Source organism: Pinus tabuliformis, chromosome J, assembly GCF_031772625.1.
Source record: "Pinus tabuliformis cultivar Carrire ecotype Pingquan chromosome J, CPIR1, whole genome shotgun sequence".
Classification (NCBI taxonomy): Eukaryota; Viridiplantae; Streptophyta; class Pinopsida; order Pinales; family Pinaceae; genus Pinus; species Pinus tabuliformis.
In genome coordinates, this window is record NC_142295.1 from 1,556,515,059 (window position 1) to 1,556,534,492 (window position 19,434).

Here is a 19,434-nt window from a genome sequence, read left to right on the forward strand (position 1 = left end):
AAAAAAACTTTTGCTGATAGAAAAGAATACTTCTATCAGTGTACTCAAAAAAGCATTCTCAAAGGATTTCAAATCCACAATGTGACTCATATAAATCCATCATTGTATAAATTCACCTCACATAAACCTCATATAAGTTTTATATAAGTTCATCATATAAATCTCATAAAACTTTGCCTTATAAATCTTAAAAAAACTCCACCTTATAAATCTTATATATCTCATATGAATCCACCATATGAATCTCATATAAACTTCATATAAGTTTTATATAAATCCACTATTATATATGCATATGGCATACGTCTCCTTTTAAAAACTCAATTACCAAGTGAGATGGTAATTTCAAATATAATGACAACCACAAAAAAAAGGATCATACGACTTATATTCAGCTCGTACGATGAAGATGAATAAATAACCAGCTCTCACCATAAATTCCGAATCTGTGAAATGCTCAGAAATGTGATCAGTTAATAGATGATTGCATCGATTCTTCAATGTCCACGGATTACTGCTTAGTTTACCTTTCACGTGATTACAAATTCAATCTTGGAATTTATATAAAGCAGCGTTTATATAAAGCAACGTTTTAACACAGCATTTCTGGGATTTATATAAAGCAGCGTTTAACACAGTGATTCTGGAATTTATATAAAGCAGCGTTTATATAAAGCAGCGTTTTAACACAGCATTTCTGGGATTTATATAAAGCAGCGTTTATATAAAGCAACGTTTAACAAGCCCCAAGAGTTAGCTCAATCAGTCAAATCAAGTGCCTCGCCAATGGGAGGTCACAGGGTCAAATCCCGAAAGCTCTTGGGGTTAGGTCAGTAAATAGGCCGAGGGGTGTTGATGCCCTTCGGGTGGCGTCCACTCAGTGTTTAAAACCCTGGACATAGTGGCTACCCACTGACCCGGGTATCCGTGAACCAGTAAGTGAAAAGAAAAAAAAGCAACGTTTAACACAGTGATTCTGGAATTTATATAAAGCAGCGTATAGCCAAAACACATTCAACGTATATATACAAGTGTTCTTTAGAACGGAGTAGCATTCCAGAGTGCATTCAAATCAGGAGCAGCGTTCATACATTCATTTGGCATGTAGATAGACTCATTCCAATGCGTGCTCGCTTCTGCCTTCCTCCAACGCCTACCATTGTCAAATCCTCTAACGCCAGAATGTATTTCAGAGGATGAGCAGCGCAGGTTACAGTGAATATGAAAAAAAATGGTCAGAGAAGAGGGCGCAGCACCAGTGTTCAGGTGACAGTGTGGAGCAGGCTACCATATTTATGAACAAGCAGCATTTTTGAATGGAAAGTAGTGGAGCAGAGGAGCAGAATAGGGAGTTACAATAGCTAAAAAAAGGGCTGGCTCTGATACCATGTCAGGCTAGGCAGTAACTCTCCAAGGGCAGAAAAACTGATTGGTGTGTTTATTTCAGTGTTGATAATATCGGTATCGGGAAAATATCGGCGAGGGTCCGGAAAATATCTTATCGGAAATATCGGCGAAAATATCGGCAAAATATCGACAAATATCGGCAAGCATAAAAAATGCATAATATATTCATTTTTTTCAGATTTCTAAACATATAAAGCAATAACAACATGAACTAAACACATTGGCACATAAATATGAAGAAGGCATTGATCCACCAACAATTGAACACTGTTAAAGAGGCATTTGGAGACCATCCTGCAATCAAAACCAATGCCATCAACATCAAGTAGCAGATCCTTTTCAGCTACAGGAAATTGCTGGAGCACCAGATTCTTGAGGCTTCTGTCGTAAGGAATTTTGGAGAACAAGATATAAAATGGATTTTGGAGAACAAGATATAAAATGGAGTATTGAGTCTTATACCTAATCTACAAATATCCAACAGCACAGCTGTATTCCCTACGGTCAGTGACTCAGTATATTCTCAAGGTTGTATTTGTGTCTATTATATACTACCATATCAATGTCGCTGCCATATCAAGGTTACTTGTCATATCGGAGATCACTGTTATACCAAGTTCATTGCCATATTATAGTTACAAACTTACAGCCATATCAAAAATGATTGTTCTGTATAGAACCCAGTCAAGCCTCCAAGTTACCGTTGTGCTATTCTTACATCAAAATCAGAGATATATAAATCACAGTCATGCAAACTGACTGCCATATAAAAGATCGCTGTCATAGAACAAGGTTATTGTCATGTCAAAGGGTTACTCTATCATACACGGTTACAGTCATCACAAGTATCATTTCCAGCATACATTATTCTTCACTGTCGTGTATAAGGCATATATTGAACTTTTGAAGGCATATATTGTAACTGTAAGGTACCTGTATCAGTGGACAGCGCCCCAATGGAAAACCGTCGTTGGCAGCAACCTTCCAGCGCCCCTCAAACGAAAACGACAGCACCGTTTCAGCGCCCCAATGGAAAACGACAGCACCCTCAAACCCTCGGGCCTCCTTCGCAGCAAAATGACTAAACAGATAGCGAAAAAATTCATTTATACAGCCCGGCGTAAATTTTTTTAACCCCATCCGCGATATTTAGGATCGTCGCGCGATATTTGGGAAAATATCGCCGAAATATCGTATTTATTGCGAGATTTTCAAAATCGGAAAATATCGCGCTATTTTCTGGCCGATATCTCGTTTCACATAAAATAGCGCGATATTTACGAATATCGCCGAAATATCGGCGATATTATCAACACTGGTTTATTTCATAGGTATGTTATTGTTTTATACATTAGGAGTGATTGTTCAGTTCATCTTCCGATGACTGTTCACATTCCTGATTTATTTATGTTACAAATTCCCCAATCATGAAGATTAGGTGTCAACAAAAGTCCAGTCTGAGGCTAGATGTCCAGCCAGCTACGCTAAATAGCGCAAAGGCTTAGAGGCCCAAATTCTGAAGGCAAATTGTGCCAAGAGATTGCCTATGAGGTGAGGAAAATTCCTCTCCAGATTTTTGCTAGTAATTCTCTGTAGGATTACCAGTTTCGGCATCCAGTTGTACTCAGATTATTTCACTGTTGCATAATAATAAAACCCTCAATTGTTGCACCAGTTTTCCCAAGTTGGATTTTTTCAAGGACATTGGTGCAAAAATAACTGTCATTTTATGGGTGTGTGCTAGTATTTCTTCTAGCATTATTTCTTCCACAATTTATTAGTGTAGGTTGCAGTGTGATTGATTCATTATTTGTTGTAGCAAACAATAGATAAATTGTTAAAAATTAATTTAACAATTAGGAGAATTATTTCCAGTTGTTGCAATAGGATTGCAGTTTTGGAATTTTCACAAATAGGCCAAAGAATGCCTCAGTTTAGAAGGCCTAAAAGTCTCGGGGCCGAATTTCAGAGAAAGCAAATAACCTCAGAATCAAATTGCAGGAGGCCGAAAAGCCTCGGGGTCTATTGTAGGGAGCCGAGGAACCTCATATGCAAAGGCCGAGGAACTAAGAAAATAATTCAGAAAAGGGTTCAGTCAATGTCAAAGCCAGTGAAGATAAGAATGTGTCTTATGCCATAAAACGAATCCAAGGTGATGTTCTTTTATTCTAAGACCATATAGCTAAAGCAAACAAATTGTACCTCTTTGTATCATTCCATGTTGAAACCCTTGTGCAAATTTTTGAAGGAGAATAATTGTTACAATGATGCTTGAAAATGCCGAAGTCATTTTCAGAAGCCGAGTCTCTTGTTCTTTTGAGAAGCCGAGCCAGTGTACCTTTCGAGCAAGCAGTCAAAAGGAAGACTCAAAATATCTCTGTCTGAAGATATACCAGCAAAAGGTCTACTTTACATTAGACTAATGTTTCATGGACCTCATACCTAGTTCCTCTTGAAGATCTATAAACTGATATTGTCTAAGAAAAAGGACTGATATATAGATGACAAGGATGAAGTATTGAAGAGTTGTTTTGGCCACCTAGCAAGCATGACTCCGCAAAGTAAAATGAAAGGATGTTCTATGACGAATATGAAGCATGATCTACAAGAGATCATCAAAGTTATGAGTCTACAAAACAAAAGGTATGTATCAATCACTAAATTTGCTAACAGAGATTTTTGTTTGAGATCAAGCTCTTGTGGCACATTCTTGAAGAGTATGCCTAGTATAGGTTTGGTTAAAAGTCTGTAATAAGACTTGTATCAAATTTTCTCCTTGGAACTATTGATCTCCAGTTCATTGAAGTAAAGGCTGAATCTCAGTAGATTGAAAACTCACTGATCTAGTCAAGGAACTATAGGGTATCCTTGAAGAAATTTTTAAGGACAGATATGAACGAGGAGTCTCTTCACCCTACTAATTCATTGATGAATAATCTTCGATCATGTTCAAAGAAATATTGATATGACAAAAAGAAACGACAACATTATAATTCGAATTGTGGCTCAAGGCAATACATAGCCACATAGGAAAATCATGTGATCTTTACTCATGTATTGAAAGGTTGAAGTATGATATATCAAATCTGTGCTCTTCTTTGGAAATATTGCATTACATGTTCAGAAGCAAGATATTGCATATGATTGATGATAGGATATTTTTTTGAAGAATGGTATCTACTTCATATGCTTGGCCTTGAAATATATTTTGCACATCAAGGCAAGAAGGGAAAAAGGGATCACTGTCACTAGTATGACTCTGAAGAAAGCAGACCTTGATACAGAAAGTGCGCTTATGAAAAAGAGGCCGAGTCCCTCTTCAAGCTTAGAGATAAGAGGCTCTCTTGATAAAGTCATTCGTAGATCTAGTACTGTCCGAGAATATAAATGACTAAAGACACAATGAATTAAAGTTTTTGATCGAATTAGAAAGTATTGATGGTGTGGATTCTGGAAAATCTTACATGGATAATGTTGAAAAATCAAGTGTAGTAAAGTTTAGGCTTGATTTCTCTGTCTTGATAATTACTTGTGAATGTTTAATGTCTTCTTATTACTTCTTAAGTGTTCTTCATCAAGCAATTATACAAATGTTTAATCTTTCAAGAAAACAAAGAGACAAGAGACACAAAAATTAGGCTCCAAGCCAGGGCAAAACCCCACAAGGGGGAAAACCCAACAATCCTTCTCTTATAGAATCAGATCAAAATGAAATATCCAAGACCAAGACCCAAAACTGCCACCAAAATGTCAAGTCCAACCCTCCTCCAAGTCACCTCCAAATTTGGTCAACTCTAGTCAAAGTCAACAATGGTCAAACTGTCCAAATCTATCATCTTCCTGAAATTTCGTTCATGTCCTGAAATTTCGGGCCTGCAATAGTCACAGAAAATTCGTCTTTACTCACAGAATTCTTCTTCCACACATGCTAGATTTTTCTTGTGAAATTCGGCTTCTTTTCTCCTTTTGCTGGTTCAGAAAATTGCTTCTTGTATGTGCTTGATTGATGCTCCAAATAGGTCAAACTACCTTCTATCTATCTATCTCTCTCTCTCTCTATATATATATATATATATGTCCAAGAGGTCAAATAGGTGGCTCTTGGAGGCCCAAACTGACTTGTTCCCAAGGAGGGCTGACTTGACAACTTTGGTGGACTTTGACTCAATATAAAAATTCTCTTTTTCTTTCAAAAGTCCAAATGCGACTTGACTCAAATACATTTTCTCTTTGACTCATAAGAAATTCGCTTTGACTCTTTTGACTCTATAAGCATGAAGAATATGCTTTGACCAAAAATAAAATAGTAATAATGAATATAATATATATGTCAATGATAAAAATTGCATTTTATTACATTATGAAGACCAACACTAGTTACATTTTTCAACACTCCCTCTTAACTATAGATGTATTCATAATGTCACAACAAGATACTCTCAAGTTGAAATATTCATATAAGAGAGGATTCAGATTGATAAGCATCAATGATGATTTACATCATCATAGCCAGCATTGTCAAAACATCAAGGCCTAGGCAAATATGCTCTATCTCTCGACTAGATCAGAGCACAATGCTAGGAGGCATAAATTTGGGCACCACCACCTCTCAAGGCACATACCCCACCTGGGTGTTCCGAAGGTATGACCTCACAGAACCATTTCCTAATCCCAAGGAAAAGTACGTCCTCCAGACCATTCTTTACCAAGTCCATGTATCCAAATTAGGATGTTAATCCTAGTCAATCACAATACATGAATCAAGAATGTATGTCCTTGATGCTTATCCAATCCACCATTCTCCTTACCAATATTCATGCACTAGGCTTACGATTGTTAGTCTTGGTTGTTGAGAATTCAGTAGGGCAATGAGTATGTTAATTCTCTTAACTTGATAATTGTTTGTGTTACGTGTTACTTATTAGCTTTGTTCGTTATTATTTCAATGTGCAATACATCAAACAACTACCAAAACAATAAGAACAGTGACACAGTATATAGGTTGCAAGCCAAGGCCAAAACCCCTCCTCTTGAGGGGAAAACCCATAAATCTCTTCTTTAGCTTTCAGATCCTTCAATTGACAAATATCATGACCTAGACCCACACAAATACCCTCCAATATCAAGTCTACCACGGCCTCCTGCTACAATATCTTCGACCTCCCAGTAGATCCAAATTTTTTCTCCCCAACAACTGTTGCTGCTTCTCTAGGAGACTTCGATCTCCCTCTAATAGCCTTCCTCTTGACTTCGCTTGCCTTGACTTGAGTCCTAGGGCTAGTAAGATACCCTATGAAACCTTTGCTTGCCTTCCCTTCCCTTTTTCTTCCAAAATCGAACCCCTGAAGATCTAGCGCAAAGAACCCTAACTTTGATCTTCCCAGAAGAATAGATAAGGCCCAAAAACACTTCAACTTCCTATTCTTCGCACTTCCTTCTTCGATTTCTCCTTCTTCGCACTTCCTTCTTCGACTAAGAGATGAGTGAGTGAGTGATCCAAATGGAGGACGAGTTCCTCTTATATATAGGCTTCTTCAAGGGTGGACGTGGCTCTTCATGTAGGCCGACTTGATCTTGGAGGTATTTTGACACTTTCAAGACAAAATATTTTTTTCTTTACAACTTACAATCTGCCCATAGGGTCTTCCATATATGATAATAACTCTTCTACTTAGTACAAATCCTAGAAGCACCCAATGGGTGTTTGACCTATAAAATAAAAGAACTTGAGCATGAAACCCATGCTCCAATAATAATAATAATTTATTTTCCATTTTATATTTACAAGAATACATTTCATGAAGACCGAACCTAGTTACACATTTTTTCAACGCTCCCTGTTAACTAGGGAGGTATTCATAAGAGGTACATGGTTATTCTCAATCTGAAGAGATCTCATAAGAAGAGTCGGATTGGTAACCCATTTGTCTAGCATCATATTAACCAGCATTGTCACATAGCAAGGCCTTGACTAATAGCTCTATCTCTCCACAAGATCATAGCACAATGCTGGTGAAACCAATGATGTATAGACACCATCATCATTGTCTCAGTAATGGTGCAGCAGTAATAAAGATCTCGGTGGTGCAATAGTGAAGGCCTCGGTGATATAGCAATGATGACTTCAGTAGCAGTGATGATGATCTCAGCAATGATGAAGAAGAGGATTGGTGTCTTGGTCTTGGAGTGGCTACTAGGTCAAGGGTTTGGGCCTTGGTATTCGTCAACTAGAATCTCTATAAGAAGAATTTGAGCGGGTTTTCCTCTCAAAGAGTGAGAGGTTTTAGCCCTGGCAGAGAGCCAACATCTTGTGTTCTTGTCTCATTTGTATTTGCTAACTATTTGATGAAGTAAGTATACACACTCTAATAATAACAAGACAAGATTGTGCTAATAAGAAAAGGTAAAAAGTACCTAACAAAGGAGTTATCATCACATATCTTTCTCTCTCTACATCTGATTGGGTCGTACAAAATTACAAGCAGCCTATTCCTCTCCACATGTGCGAAGGTTTAACTAGGATTTTTGTTATTTGCATTGATCGAGTTGCAGCCAGCTTTGTCCAGCGTTGACCGAGCAGTGTTTGACTTCATTTGACTGCATTTTTTGTGGGAAATTCTCTGTTTGGGCAGGCCGCATATTCTGGCATAGAAATCGAGATTTTCTGAGCAGGGTGACCAGCATTGACGCAGCCCTTTGACCACAAAAAGTTGATTGTGCATTGACCAGATTTTTCAGGACTGTTTTGGGCTGATTTGGACTATATTTGGAGGCCGAGTTGACTGGGTTTGGCCAAGCTGATTTGGGGAAGACTTTTTGCTGGTTTGACCAACGTTGACTTTCTAGTTAGGGCATCCTATTGACTGCAATTTGACTAGACTATTTTACAGTGATTGGGCAAGTAAATTTTGTATGATGTACTCTCTCTCTGTGCTGAACTTTTGAAGAATAATAAGAAGATTTGATCAAAGGGTTTTCCCCATATTGGGGTTTTCCCTAGCATCCGCCAAATATTGTGATCTCGGCTTGTCTTGGCTTGTCTTTTGCTTATTGTTTATGTTCTATCTACATTTACTATCAATGTTAATGTGATTGCTAATCTGGAATTTGATATTGGGCTAATAAGAAAAATTGAAGTAAATTGCTCTAAAGCATAGAACATACCATTGTTATCTAAAATTAACATAAAGGACCATGAATGTTTGTGTTCACAAGATCCCACAAACCATTCATTTTCAGAATCATGGTAATCCGCTCCTTCTAGGGACTGAAATTAGCATAATCATCCAACCTATCCTCATTGCAAACTACTCAGTGATGCCATCTTCACAAATCGACTACGACCACAAAAGCTAGTTGCAAAATTTAAAAATAATTCTACGATCGTAAAAAAGAGAAACTTGTTGCTGCAAACCCCAGTTATCTTAGATCTCCCACTCAAAGTTATCTAGAAGGCTCTAATACCATATTAAACCTTCTAAATTTATCTTCCCACGGCAATTTATTTATTCCCAATAATTTATTTATTTAACAAAATAAATATGAATTACTGAAAAAATAAAATCACTAGTATTTTAACATCTAGAAATATATGCAGCAAAAATAAAATATCAAAGAGACCATTCAAACATTGCAACAGAGGAATAATTCACCCACAACAATTCTCCATCATTTATTCATCTGTAAAATTAGGGTTTTTGACCCATAGATTACTACAAGAAAAATACAATAACTGGAACTTGTAACTCGACTCCTCACTAGATGAAATCGGCCCCAAAAGTAATTCAGCCTGAAGGAAATCAGCCCTACTGCTCACCAATAGATCAATCTTTGTATCCAACAACTCGGCCCTGGAAATTTGGCCTCCCCAACAATTGTGCCTCACTTCAACAACTCGGCCCTGCAATCTCCACAACTCGGCTTCCTGTATTCACACTCAAATTCTCCTATACTTCTCTTCCTTTACGCTTAGTCTCTCGAGCTACTTGCACTAGAGAAAATCGTTTTCCCTTCTTGTGTTTGCTCACTTATGTTCTTGTTGTGTTTTCACCTCTTCACTAGGCTTCTTTTATAATCTTCATTAAGTCCAAATCCTTAACCCTAATATCCTTTCTAAAAGATATTGGAGATCAATGATTGAGATTATTTCTAAGTCACTTAAATAATTAAATTATTTATCCTTATAAAATGACTTAATATTCCACAATAATTAATTGACTTTAATTATTGTACTTTTACTAAGTTAGACTTAGGAAAGGAAGACATAAATCAATTACTCCACCAAGCAAGCACCTAGAGAGGCAATAAATCATCTTCCACATGCTAAGACATCAAGCCTATGCGAAAGACCTTCCAAAGCTACCACAAGCTTCAACACATGTCACCCCCATATGTCCTACAAGAGCAACATGTGCCTTCTTAGGGATGGTGTCATGGTAGAGGAGGTGTTATTTAGAGATATGCCCATGCACATTGATGATTTTTTTGGAGTGGGGAACACTCATGAGCCTCTTTATCACTTGCTTGATGGAGACAGTCCGTTTTGAGAGGATGATGTCACCATGGAGAGCCTTTATTCCCACATGTGTGAGCAATTTTGATGTGTTTATCATGTTAATCTTAACCTTGGCTTGTGACCTTTAGGCCTAGTTGATTTCCCATGCAAACTATTAGGGCTCTTGCTTGTAGATTTGCAAAAAGTGACTTGGTTACCCTCATATAAATAAAGAAAGTCACTTTTCATTTGGATCATCACACATTCACAACACTTCTCTCTCTCTTAGGAAGTGTGCACTAGCTTTCTTGTTATTTTCTCTAGGACGTGATTTGATCTTGGTGGAGCAAATTGTCTTGGGAGGGATATTTTTGAATGAGTAGACTCATCCTAAATTGATGAAGTGATTCCTGATTGAATGGTGTAATTTTATTGTCGATCTCCTTCCATTTTGCATGCAAATTTCTAAAATTAGGGTTTCATCGTGCCATATTAAAAAGTGCAAATTCTTTTATGAAATCTTGTTTCTATATGTTATACAAAATTTGTCTTTCAAGAATCCAAAGGAACTTTATGTATACATCCCTTGATCTTAAATATCCACTTAAAGAAATTCATTAGAGTTTCTAAGAGAGGTTTCTTAGTTTTCCACAGTTTCACCCTCCTCAACCAAGTTCCTCTATCTTTGACCTCACCATTATTGACTCCATTGCCCGATTGAGAGAAGGCACTAGCCTAGCTTGTGGTGATAGCCTTAATTTCTTCTTTTTTTCCTCAATTCATGGTAAATAGGGTTAGAGTTAGCTTAAATGTGCATTTTATAGCAATTTATTGTCCATTTGTTATTACCCTATTGAAAGGGATTGCATTTAAAAAATATAAAAAGGCAAAATATAACATTAATTGCATGTTTTCACCCCAAAATTAAGGCTGATATCTTGAAATTAATTGTCGTTATATTCATCTTCAACCATTAAAAACCATTTTTTATTTAACCCTTGTTTGCCTCCTTCATAGATATTGCTCCTTTGTTGATCCTATCACTTGTAAGCTATTTTCTCAAGCTCCTATATGCCATTGTGTCCCTAATTCTACACATCATAAAAAACCTAACTTATAGCAACTTTCTTCTAAGTCATAGGGGTCTTAGGAAGGTGTACTTGAACTTTAGGCAACTCTTATCTCAACCTTTCAAGGCATGCCTAGTACCTTTTCATGCATCACTATTGAGCCCTCCTTAGTTGACTATCATCCTGGTGATATTTTATAGGGAAGCCTCCCTTGTGGGGATAACATCCACCACTAAAATACTAGAGAGAAGCTACTAAAATGAAAATGGTAGTTGATCTCTTGTTGCCATAAGATCTAGGTTTCCTAATGAGACTTTGCACTAGGCCTACTTTATTTTGCAGTAAGAGACGTCAATTTATCAAATAAATCAATCCATCTCAAGCTCCAAAATCAACAAACAATCCACTGGTTAAGCCTTCCTATCATAAGCACAAATCCACTTCAAACACTAGCATCCACTAGAATAAATCATCTACCTATCATAGGTCCTCCTAAGCATCACACCCACCAAAATATAGATCAAATACCAACCATCAATGAGATAGATCCTCCACCGATCGCAAGCAAAAATACAAGGGCATCTACTAGAACAAAATCATGACCTATTAAAGGGCCTATTGGGCATCACACTCATTGAAAATAGATCCATGCCATCCATAAATGATGTAGAACACACCGGTATCCATTGGAACAAATCAGTGACCTGTCTAAGGTCCTCTGTGGCATCTCACACACTAAAAATAAATCCATAATAATCAACGATAAAGTAGAACTATCATCTATCACAAGTCCTCCTAGGCATCTCACTCATTGAAAATAACTCCATAATAACCATCTATGTAGTATATCAACCACCTATCACAAGAGATCCTACGTACTTGTTGAAAATAACTCCATAGCAACCATCCATTTAGTATATATACCACCTACCATAGGTGGAAACGCACTCTTATCCCACAAGAAATTAGGGTTTCAACCCATCGACCTTTCAAAGGTGCAAGTGCTCAACTTAAGCAAACTGAGGTTTCACCACCCAACAACCACTCCCAGGTACAACAACTGCAATATCTGGCCATCAAATCAACGAGAAGGCAATCTCAATTTAATCAGCTCTAATACCATGTTGAAATTTTAGTGTAGGGCAATTAACACAAATCTAAACTTTCAACTCTCTTGCTAGAGGTTTCTGAAATCTAATCTCTATGAGCTTTCATCCTTGGGCTGATCTGAAATATTTATTTACAACAACAATCAACACTGAAGCCTTGAGGGCACACTTTTCAAGCATATAAGCATATACTAGATCTAAAAGTACATATAGATACTATTGAAAACTTCATACATATGGAGAAAAAATGAAGTACATATAGATACCACAAATTTATCACAAAGTTGGTACAATCTCTAGTTATCCAAACCCTAGATAGGGAAAACCAAGATAACCCTAGCCACAACCAAAAATGTATAGGAAGCTAGCATGAACACCAGCAGATCCTCTTTGGTTTCAATAAGCTAGTATCACACAAGCCTTCCACACTATCACTATTGTCTTCCTTAGATTTTACAAACCCTATCCATGTTGCATCACACAAATACATGGCAAGACAACTCTAGTGCTAGCTTCCAAGTTTACATGTTCGTCCTAGGTTTGAATCTTCAAACCCTAGGTCTTCAACTTTTAATCATCATAAAAACCAAGACCTTCATGAAACATCCAGAGAGCAATAACCAAGTCGTCTTCCAAGCAATGCATCATACCAACCTCAAGGTGAATCAAACTTATCCCTCCATGATCTTGCCCTAGCCTTACATCCCAAAAGAACAAGGCTCCAAAATCATGCAAGGCATTAACACCACTATTCTTATCTTCTATTATGTTAGAAACCCCATAACTTCAACAAGAGCAATAATACCCATCATTATATTCAATGTCATGTTCTTCTCTAGGGCTTGCATGCAAAGCACAAACCCTAGCATCATAAGAGCAACCCTTGGCATCACATACGATCAATCTCTCCATGAACATCCAATATGTCTCTCCCTCCTTGTCCTCTCCTACGGTTTCCTCATGAATGTTAATGTCACCAAGACAAGTAGAAAGAAGAATACAATGATGATAGTGAATTGAAGACCTCTCTCCTCCCTCATATATACAATAGGTAAGAGAGGCTAACATAAAATAAGGACATAAGACCATACAACTAACCAACAAGGCAACATTGCATTAGGCACTCTATACAACAAGGATGTGCATGTGTCAAACTAAGGTTTATCCAACCCCTAAAATGAAATTCCCTCCAAGCATGATCCTCCTTCGGCTCAACATCCCTTCTCCAAGATGGTACACCCTCCAACAAGTTCTTAGTCCAACATGTTCTCTTCCATGGTGCTCCACTATCCAAATGTCCTCATACTCTAATTGTGTGCCACATGTCCTCTTGTGTGTCAATACGATGACAAAAGCTCCAATACTCCTCTTCAACATGTATCTAGGTCCATCACCAACCTCCATGAAATATCAACCCAAGCATCCTTAAGTCAAATGTCCAACCTCCAAGGTATATATCATAAGGTCCCAAGCTAGAAGGGTTATTAAGTGTCATCCTCCAAGTGCTTAATTATCCTCCTAGGTAGGTACCTCCCTTAATCAAGTGACCAACTCTCCCATTGTGCACACACAATGGGTTAGTCATCATGTCAATCGGGGCAACAACCTCCTAGCCAAGAGCGTCAAGCCAACAATCTAACCAAGGTCAAGCATCCACCCATATTGAGCCATCCATATGTCCATGACGCATCACCAAAGACTTGGAGACATAGCGTTCTTCTAGCAAAGTGAAATCACTTTTGGAGTAACCCCAAAAGCTAACAACGATATGGTTGGATATAGTATATATTATAATACAAATGAAAAAACACACCATGAAACATAGAAGATACCATTATCCTCAATTGAATGTTTCTTGGCCTAAAAAAAGAAGAGTCAGGAAATGATAAATAAGAAGCCAACCGATTTCAAAGAGGAAATTTCTTTATTTTTCATAGTCCATAGCGTGGGAGGAAATGCTAACAATTCAATAAAAGAAGAAACCGCTACTCAAAAACTAAAAAATGAATATATTCTGCAGTGGCAACAAATTACCTCCCTAACTATAGAAATTGTCCTCGAAACATCTCAAGAGGAAACATGCCCCGTCCTGTCAACTGAAAAGCGACCTATTATTGGTTGTTCTCTCCAAGGTTAAATAGTTTGCCTTTTCAATGTTTGGTGCCACTCAAAGCATGGCCAACCATCTACTTGGAACTCATAGGTGGAACCGCCATTAGTGAGAGAGACAATCCCTTAAGAAAACCCAGAACTCTGGATGGCATTTTCAAGGCATAGTTCCTGAAAAACTCCAATTGTTATGAAACCTTGGAAGACAGGGAGGTAATAGTGATAGGTGACGGATGAAAGGAACCTCACATTACTCAATTATGATTAAATATTGTAGTGGAAGATCCAAGGATTGTTAGACCCTGTAGCAAGAGTATGGCTGGAGGTTTAGATTTTTATAAAAAAATTAGTTATGGTTTGTTTAGAAGAAATTAAAATAGAAGGATTTTTATCAGATGCTGCCCTATATTTTAATTGGCTAGGCACCAGAAGTATTGCTACCAATATCGAAAAAGAGAAAGATACCACGACCATCCCCTTATCCCCTTCATTTGCTGCTTATGTTACACATTAGGGTTCAGAGATTTGTTTTGGGCCTTGTTGAACCATAACTACCATCTTTTGGAGATAGATGGCAAACAAGCTCCCAAAAAACCAATTTGTTAGTTTGTGTGGATTTTCATGTTGGAATCACCGGGTAACAAAGAAGAATAACTACTCCATTTTTCACATTTATAAGATGTTTAATCATACAGGAGCATCTTGCATTGAATATATATATATATATATATATGATACAGGAGCATCTTGCATTGAAAATATATATATATATATTCTCCTAAGTTTAAGAAGTGATTAGATTATGTAAAATTCTAAGAATTATATGTAATTGGAATTAATGGATAGTCATCATAGGTTCCTAAGTTTTAAAAGGTGCTGTTAACTCCCTCAAGAGAAGAATAATTTCTTGAAAAATCTAGATCTTTCATTCCCAAAAATAAATGGAAATGTAATGCATTTGCTGGGCAAGCAAGGAATAAACGTCCAAGGTCAATAATAAATAAAAATGTTATTATTTGAATTAAGATTTTTTTTGATGAGCTGGGCATCAATTTCCGTTTCCAAATCTGGCTACAGCGCTTTGATCTACTAAGGGTTTGTTTTCAGTGCGCTTCTGTTCCCCAATTTTTTTTAACATTAGGGTGTTTTCCATTAAAACAATCCATGAGTATAGTTTTTACCATTCTTACTCCCGAGATTAAGATAAAATATATTGCCCCCACATATCATAAAATGCATCTGAGTTACTGATTACCTCAATGCTGAAACCACAGACTGCTCAGACTTCTGTTCTGATGCTGCTCTGTCTCACCCCCTGCCCTTCTGCTCGACGTGGATTAACTTCTCCGGGATTTTTCTGTGTATGGGAATCACGATTTGCGTATTCGATGGCTTCTTATGGTTTCGCGCCTATTCGTTTTCTTCCTCCACAACCCGCAGATGCGGTTGCGTGGTTGCGTATTGATTCTGTTTGTTGGACTTTTTCTCCACGTCATTCGACTCTCGGCGGAGTGTCCCCTCGTTGGCCCCTTCTCGTGTTTGGCGCGCCTCTCTTCTTCCCGGCAGCGTTGTTTCCTTGTTTGTTTAGTTCTCCCTAATTACAGATTTCTCTGTAAATGGAAATGCAAATGACAATTCAATAGGGTAGTTTAAATGTTTATATATATATATAATTTTATTTTATTTTATTTTATTTGAAATCAAGTTAAAATTTATTAAGAATGTATATTTAAGTGGTTGGGTTCAAATAATTTAAATGTGATTTTATTATAAAAAAAATATACCATTGCAAAAATATTTTATCCATTTATTTCATATAAAAATAATAATATTTAAAAGAAATTATAATAATTGTAATTTATAAATTATTATATTAATAATAAAATATTTTATAGCGAAAAATTTATAAAAGGTTGGAATTTAAAATAATAAAACAAATTATTTATTTATAATTATTTTTATTAATATAAAGATTATTATAGTTTTTCAAGGCAATTGATGTAATAATGAAGTGTTATGTACTAAGAGATTTAAGGTTCAAATCTCCTAATTTATTCATGTATGTGGAAGAGACTCGAGTAGACACCTCGAGGTTATAAAATGGTAGTGATGAGAATCAACCTATGTGTTATGAAACCGGCTCAAGAAAAGATAGATCAACGCCTTAGAATTCAACCTCTTCGAGGGGGCAACCTCCTTTACATTACATAAATGAACAATTCTTGGATGATTCAAATGACAAAACCTCCTTTCTATATATAGGAGTCTAAGGAGTCACAATATAATCCAGCCGACCTAACAATAATAATATAAAGCCACAAAAATAACAATAGATGGATTCTACGGGGCACAGTAATAACAATATGGGGGCAATAGGGGCACAACAATATTAATAAGGGGTATAACTACAATAGTAATGGGGTAATCACTAGTATTATAGGGACCCAACATGCCCCTCTCCTTCAAAAAAGTGTTGTCCTCAACGCTTGAGTAGTTCTAGATACTTCTGCATAAAATTCTCATCCTCCCATGTGGAATCTTCAGCGAATAAGTTCTTCCACTTGATAAGTGATCCAGGTGGATGTTGGTGGCCACCCACATATCCTATTTGGACCCCCACAACTGTCTCTTTCATTTTTTCTGTTTCCTTAATTATAGCACAGTTTACTATTTTTAGCAGTTTTTCGGGTCCTAAACTTCCGGAGCCGTTTTGAGGCCCTAAACGACGTTTTTTGGGAAATCCAACGCCAGCGATTTTTCTCTCTAAAAATCGTCTTTTCCATCGTAGTCCTCGGAGAGATCTTTCCAATGGGCTATCATGCACGTCAAACGGAGATAGTACGACCAATTCGCGACCCCGGGAAGTTGATGTACCAACTTACCCAAAAACGGGGCCCACAATTTGGCATTTCATCTTCTAGGGTTAGGTTTTTGAATGTGAAGGGCTTTCCATTGTTTCTCAACAATAAATAGGCCCTCGAGCCTCATTGTAACACAGTTTTTGGAGCACAGTTCAGAGGCAGGTAGCCGACACATCTCTTCTCAGAGATAAGCTACCATCGCCCTAGCTGGGTTATTTGCATTTCTATTTGTAAGCATACTTCAGTATTTTACAGTAATAAAATGAAGTATTATTTCCGCTGCATATTTGTCTTTATGGTTATCTCTGTATTTTATTGCGTTCCTGTTTAAATCCGGATCAGTGGTATCAGAGCGGTCTGCTTTTTCTCTGTTTTTCTTTGCATGTCCCCAACGAGGTCGAGATATAAGGAGTTAGGTCTGGAACTGGTCGAACCTTTGCAAGACCAGCCTCGCAAATCTCGACGACCTCCCATGGCGGATGAGAAGAAAAACGAGGGGGCAGGAGATCCTATCAAAATCTTGCTCGAAGAAGCCCTCGAGCGACAAAGGAACGCGATGATGGACAGCTTTGCCCAAATCCTTCAGCGGCTACCTAGAGGCGATGCATCGGCTTCCAACAGCTACTCTGGAAATGCCACACCGTTTAAGGTACAAGTTAATTTTGAAATCCCCATATTCGAGGGTCAAATAGACGCAGATGCTGTAGATAAATGGTTAAATCTGCTCGATGGGTATTTTTCTGTTCATGAATTTTCAAGTCGGGAAAAGATCGTTTTCGCTCTTCTCAAAGCAGCCCCCCACGTCAAGGACTGGTGGGAAACCTACTGCGAACAGAAGGATGAAAGTACAGGCTCACTGTTTTCAGCCGCACCCACTTGGAATGACTTCCGGGATGCCATCAAGGAGCAGTACTACCTTGTCAAAAGCTATGAGGACAAATACATCAAATGGACCACACTGCGGCAGGGACGAGACCAAGATGTGCCGGAGTTCACAAACATTTTTCATACCCTTCGCACATAATTGGGTATTAAAGATTCTGAGCTGCATCTGGTACTCAAATATCGCGGCTGCCTACACAGATACATCTAGGAAGAGATGGAGTTCTTGAACATCTCCTCACTCGGCACAGCATACCGATACGCTGTCAAAATCGAGCAAAAGTTCAAACAGAAGAAGTGAGACTTTGGATCTGCAAATCCAAAGCCCAAAGGAAAAAGCCAAGGTGGGGTGACCCAAGACAACCCGTCGAAGCCGCAAGAAAAGAACAACACCACGAAGCCGAAGAAGGACACAGGAAAGTGGTGTGAGTTCCACAAGAGTCCCACTCATAACACAAGTGAGTGTCGGACCAAGCAGTCACTGGGGGCCGAGTTGAAGGCTTCTGAATCAGATGCATGTTCCGACTCTGAGTCAGAACCTGATAAGGGGAATGACAAAGGGAAGCAGATCATTGATGCGGATCCCAGTGCCACTGTTGCTACTACCAAGATCCAGAAAAATGAGCCCAAAGATCCAAAGGAGGGGGAACGTCTTTTCCACTCACAGATGTGGGTGAAGGGTTCGTCGCTACAATTCATTGTCGACAGTGGCAGCCAAAAGAACCTCATTTCAGCAGAGGTCGTGAAGCGGTTGGGCCTACCAACTACACCACACCCACAGCCATACAGTATTGGTTGACTTCACGAAGGACGAGATCTCAAAGTTCGCCAGCAGTGTCGCCTTCCCTACAGCGTCAAGCCCTTCACAGATGAGGTATTGTGTGATGTTACACCTCTGGATGTTTGTGATGTACTATTAGGCCAGCCATACTTGTGGAGGCAACATGCTATGTATGAGTCAAGGCCTCGGGCTGTCATCATTTCTTTGGATAATTCATTATACAGGATACCGGAGGTAGCCCCACCTACCGCCACCTCTTTGATCACTACTAAGAAAGGCAGCAAGCTCATCTCAAAGTAAGGGGAAGACCGTTGCTACATCCATGACCCCCGCGAAGGGTTCCTCCACACAACAGCAGCAATAGAGGGATACAGTCGTGACAGAACACAGGAACAACTTCTCCTTACCCGGAGGGGTACCACACAAGTTTTAGGTGGGCGACAAAGTTTGGTTACATTTGCAAAGGGAGCGCCTTACCAGAACCCATCAGAAACTCAGACCACTTCGACATGGTCCTTACACCAGTAACAAGGCTACGGGAAACAACGCTTTGAAGCACAGCATTCCTCCATTCCTTCGCTTGCACCGAGTGTTCAATGTGGATCGTCGCCGACCATGCTCCCCACCATTTCTGGACACATCAGAGATTGCAGAACAGCTCACCATGGACCAAGTTCAGCAGAAGCTTCCTCATCTCAGGGAGGAACTCAACGCAATGGGG

At 38.4% G+C, this 19,434-nt stretch overlaps 1 protein-coding gene across 1 annotated transcript in view; it reads right to left on the reverse strand.

Moving 5' to 3' along the window:
• DPMS2 (dolichol phosphate-mannose biosynthesis regulatory protein-like protein) overlaps nucleotides 1–15,811 on the reverse strand; it is a 28,867-nt gene extending 13,056 nt beyond the window's left edge. Inside the window, exon 1 of the mRNA XM_089376739.1 lies at nucleotides 15,445–15,811. The gene's annotated coding sequence lies outside the window, so the exon portion shown is untranslated. The remainder of the gene's footprint in view (nucleotides 1–15,444) is intronic.
• Between the last annotated feature and the right edge of the window lie 3,623 nt (nucleotides 15,812–19,434).